We start from the raw sequence: 5,687 nt of genomic DNA, 5'->3' as shown, positions 1-5,687 counted from the left end.
GCCAATGCTAATCAGAACCATGAAATCTGGATAAAAATGTCTTGCTTGAAAATAGAATTCACCCCCCCACACACACACTACAATAGTTAATTGAATCTGTCATTAAACCAGACTGTACTTTGTGTCTGAACCTGAACTTTACATATAACAAATAGAAAAGCAAACTGTGTTCCACATATGTGCATAAAAACTACAGGTTCAGGGCTAATCACCTTATAGTTTTATATTTCTACACCCTAGGTCCTTCTAGATGTCACACAAGAAGTCTGCAGTTGTATTAAGCTAGACCATGTCATTATCCTTCAGCTTCTGAGGATACACGGAAACCTCAGGAATACTATATTCTGTATACCATACATGTCGATCCTGGGTGAATCCTGAAAGATTTTTCAACATCAGCCACATTTAGTCCAATATTCTGGTTGATGTGCCATTTTAGCTTGATGGCTTCATAGGTACTTTCCATTACCATCTGTGTTCCCACTTCCAATTTTCACTATAATTGCTTGTTCCCATGTCTGGATGCAGCTCTGCATAGAAACATCTGCCATTTACTTCCCTCTAGAATTGAGTTGCTGTGTTCACTCAAAATTCATTCATGGCAATTTTTGGAATGAAGGCCCGAGTTTTACAGCCATAATATAGCGAAATCTAACAGAATCCACATTACAACCTCTTACAATCACATGGTACTTAATTTCCAGGTTATATACGTAAGGATGTCTGGGCTGGTGCTGTGACAGGTTAAGCTGCTGCCTGTGGAGGTTCTCCTCATCTATTTGCTGTGCCATCCATTTTGCTCATGTATTGCCTCATCTCTACCAGCACCATCATAACATCAGCTTCCCAAGGGTCCTCACTGAGTGCTCACCTAGGATAATCCATGATAAGTGTTCCTCTCAATTTCCTTCCCTTAACTACATCCTTTTGCTCTATAAAGTGATATTCATTCTGTTGCCATATAAGGAAATACTCACAGATACTAGAAATTGGTAGTTAATACCTGGACATATCTGGAAGCATGACATGGAGAGGCCAAAGGAGAAACTTTCATCTCACTGCAGCCAGATGGTGTTAATGAGCCTATAGACACATATCCAACATAGATATTCCATTTCTGAAGGTGATGAAAACTTAAGAAATTATTGCCCCTATATTTTCCCTATAATTCATTGCTCTTAATTATCTGAGATGTGATAATAGAACTACAGAATTCTATTAACTGGAATACTGTCTCCTTTGCATGACTCTAAACATGCTCAGCTGGCAGATCCTGAATCTGTCAATGCACAGTGACAACCTGAACACTTGCACAGTCTCATGGAGAATAAAGTCTAGGGTAGGCCAGTTTTTTTTTTTCATGTTTCCAAGTTTTACTTTGATGGAGAGTATGAGAAGTGCCATTTCCATGGCAGAGCAGAGCTGCACTGCATATGACATCCCAGGGAGAATGAGAGTGATTTTTTTGGAATCTAAATTACAACAGCCCCACTGCCATTCAGCTGTAAGAGCAAGGCCATTTTCTGCTAATAAAGCTAAGGTGTTCAGTGTAGGGGAATTTTTGAGTTTGGCTTATGATCATTCCACTCTGAACAACTGTGCCTTTGCAGTCTCTTGAGTGGAGCTGTAAGCACAGTAGTATCTGTTCTGCTAACTGACCTTCTCCCACACATTCCGCTGGCTCTCTATGGTTCAAAATGCGGTGATCAACATCAGAAGTTGCCTCCATGGGTGGAAAACAGTGAGTTAGTGCAGGTGGGATGGGCACTCATATCTTTGTGGTACTTCTCTTTACTGGGTATCAAAGAAAGTGGTAATAAGACTATGCACTGAGAATCATATTACTGAATTCTTTGTACATTTTCTCTGTATCTCAGTTTGCTTGCTGGAACTAAAGAAATGAAATTCTGGGTAAAATCATGGCTAGACAATATTTAACAATAAACGAATTTTCCCAAGTTGGTATGATTTCAAATCTCTGTTATTTGCTTAGTAGTGACTCACCAGTATTTGTTTATTAAATATTCATAGTGATTATAATCTTGAATGAGACAAATACAATTTTCAATATTTCACGTTGTGCTCAAACTACACAAGCCATCTCAGACTAGTATGAATTTTTGTGCTTTTCAAATGTCTAAAGTTCTAACACTTATCTCAAGCTCTAACACATATCTTTCCTTGTAGCTCATTCATGTCTGTTTAATCAGTAAAATTAATAGAAGTATGTTATGATTAATCTTATGCCAAAATTTGATGTTATCACAAATATTTTAAAGCACTTTTATTCATTGTTGCTAGGCACTAGAAAATATCCATGCAATCAAAGACGTATACTTTAGACACTAATGTAATGAAAATTCAAATTATGAAAACACTTGTTTGACATTCTCTATCAATGAAATACTGGATTAGACGTGCAAGCATTTCTTTCCCTTAGGAAACTCATCATCTATCAAAGAAGTTCACAGGCTATTTTGCATGAATTAATTCTAGTAAACTCAAAATCATGTTGTTATTAAAATAATGGTACCATAATCTTTCAGAAATATTGATTTATATCAAGAAGAACTAAAATTAAATTAGTGGGTTGCAAAAAGGAACCAAAAAATGATCTGTAACTTTTTGACATATCTTACTGTTTAGTTTTGGCTGATGGGACCTGACTTGTCAACTCTGTTCTGGCTTCCTCATGAAAGTCCCTTCCGAACCATGCTCTTCATTATCCTGATCTTTTAGGTAGATGCTAACCTCATGTGAAGGTTTTTCAATGATCTGGATCCAGATTACAACAAGCTCAAGGTCCATTTGTAAAGAGCAGGAATTCCTCAGTTTTTCCAAGTCCTAGAGCTGATACAGTGGTTTTTATTTTTTATGTAACCATTGAAAAGCTAGAAAGTGATTAGTCCTTGGTGTTCCTGTGACTTCATTTAATTCTGTTTTATTTGGAAGGGCAGATTTATATAGAGAAAGAAAGACAGAAATATTTTCCATCCACCTGTTCATTCCCCAAATGTGCTACTGCTGGAGCTGAACTGATCTGAAACCAGGAGCCAGTAGCTTCCTCTGGTCTCCCAATTGGCTACAGGGTACCAAGGCTTTGGGCTGTTCTTCACTACTTTCCTAGGCCAGAAGCAGAGAATTGGATGGAAATTGGAGTAGTTGGGGCATGAACTGATATCATATAGAATCACAGTGTTTGCAAGGGAGAATTAGCCAACCGATCCATAACATCTGATCTATAGCTTACTTTTTAGCTGATTTTCTCATAGGATATGGAAGAATTTTGGAGATGTTTACCAGCTGATGTTGTGTCAAGTTTCCTTCAGAGGTTTATTTACTTGGAATCACAATTCTAATTTATTAAGACAACAGCAGCCCCCTTGATATCTGGTAGAAATCCATCCAGAAAAAACTCAGTGTCAAAAACTCATGAGCTAACCAACTGTCTTTAAAATAATGAATTGGAAAAGTGGGTACTAAACTGCAGCAGATTATACACTATGAGATATTTTAAGTATCTGATTCTGCAACAGAGTGTGATGTTTGGAAACTATGCATACATAGGCTTAAAACAACATCCTTTCCATTGTTCCATGAAATGCATTGATTTCAATATATTAAGGAAACAGATCATAGGAATAGGAGTTTGATGTATTTCAGGATACTTACCTACCGCAACACAGAAATGTGAATCAACGTTTTCACGAATGATCCAGTGTACCTGGGCTCAGGTGCTTTTTGCTTAGGATATTTAGAAGTTGGTCACAAATTGCATTCTTGAAAAGAGGGGGAATTCCATACATTTAGACTATCTATTTTAGAATCTATTTCTATCAAAGCATGCACATTTGTGTGGCAGAAATACAATTATAACCTACCACTTCACACTTTCACTCTGAGAGGAAAAATATCCTGAGCTCTGCTAGGAGAAAATAACTTGTGTAGTTCCGTGCATCAGAGCTTCTTCCAATACACAGCTGTGGCAGATTACACCTTAGATCTCCAGAGATGCTCAAATATAGATTTTTCTATCCAAACAAACTTGCCAGGGAGACTGTAATTACCCTGTATTTTGAGATTTATAGCATATGGCTCAATTTTAAAAACTACAAACAATTTTCAAATGTTTTAAATATTTGTTATTTCACATGTAATTTACAATCTCAGTGCCTCAAACGTCATCAAATTACAGCTCCCAGTACAGTTTTCATATGGAGAATTTTTGTGTCCTGTCACTTCAACGCAGAAGCTTGAGGTGAAATTGCACAGATTTTATAGTAGAACATGAGTAGTTTGGTTTGTGCCTAGAAATTATTTCAATGTTCTGTATTTATATAATTCGTACATTTCTTCTTGATCTAATTTAACATTTTTGGCATTTTAAATGGTGTTTTTATTACTAAGGAAAATCCAGAAGCTTGACACATTGCTCACTTGCCTGTACGGCTGCTTGCCACTGTGCAGATTATATTTAAAACAGCAAACAAACAAACAAATCACAGGGTTTTCAAAATTGGTTGCACCAAAATAAACATGGCTTTCAATTTCATTTTTCATGAACTATTTTAAGTTTATTAATTATTTCTATTTGAAAGGCAAAAAGAGAAAGAATGGGAGAGAGAGAGAGAGAGAACACTATCTACTGGTTCACTTTCTGAATGTTTGAAACCACTGAAGCAGGCGAGACGAGTGCCAGGAGCCAGGAACTCCATCTAGTTCTCTCACGTGAGTGACAGGGAACCAAGTACCTGAGCCATCATTTGCTGCCTCCTAGGGTGTCCATTAATAGGAACATTGGAATGAAATGGAGGTAGACCCAATCCCAGGCATTTGATATGAGATATGACATGCCAAGTGCTGATTTAACTTGTACCACAACACCGGCCCCATCATTAACTTCTTGATATGCACAGTTAATGTTTAAATTGAACTATAGCCTACGAAGAATAGTACAACTTCCTTGTCTTTCAAGTCGACACTGATCCTTTGCTGTTGAACTGTAGGAACACCTGGCAGAACAATAGATATAAAGCACAATTCTTGTAAGTTATCACCCCTGGGATACCATACTGCAAACCTACTGTTAAACTACAATTGACTTAGGAGTTTCTTTTTTATCTCTATTTGAAAACACATTTTGAACTTTACACAAAAATTGTAATATTCTGATTGTACTAAAGACACAATTTGGACAAAGACTTTTCTCCCCCTCCCCACCTTCCAAATTATGTGAAAGTTGAATTGGCTTCATATTCTTTTTTATTTTTTCAATATGGAATGCTTCATGAATGTGCATGTCACTCTAGTGCAGTGGCCAAGCTAATCTCTGTGTTGTTCCAATTTGTTAGTATATGTGCTGCCAAAGTGAACACTTCATGTTTAAGTTTTCCATCAAAGACATGCACATCTATGTTTCATGTGTGCAAGACCAATGTAGACGTATGATTTATTATCTTCATCATTTCTTGTCCTGAATATCATACGTTGGCTACAGATAAAATTATAGGGATCCATAATGTGTCTTCATCATTACCACTTGCATTGCACAACATTTCTACTGCCTCAAATTGGACAGTTATATACTTACTATGTACTAGCACAGGATGAGAACTGACATTTATAAGGATTTCCCAAACATTAATTAATCCAACATAGAAATACATATGTCTTAGGGTAGAAAGCAG

General features: G+C 36.8%; 1 non-coding gene across 1 annotated transcript; it reads right to left on the bottom strand.

The window, feature by feature from the left end:
• Positions 1–5,269: 5,269 nt before the first annotated feature.
• On the bottom strand, positions 5,270–5,375 carry LOC121147622. Its single transcript, XR_005882439.1, has one exon. It is a non-coding gene; the product is annotated as a U6 spliceosomal RNA (small nuclear RNA).
• Between the last annotated feature and the right edge of the window lie 312 nt (positions 5,376–5,687).

Source organism: Ochotona curzoniae, unplaced genomic scaffold (assembly GCF_017591425.1).
Source record: "Ochotona curzoniae isolate NIBS_2020 unplaced genomic scaffold, NIBS_Ocur_1.0 scaffold_4506, whole genome shotgun sequence".
Classification (NCBI taxonomy): domain Eukaryota; kingdom Metazoa; phylum Chordata; class Mammalia; order Lagomorpha; family Ochotonidae; genus Ochotona; species Ochotona curzoniae.
Note: the sequence above shows the minus strand (reverse complement) of the source record. Positions and strands in the feature narration are given on the sequence as shown.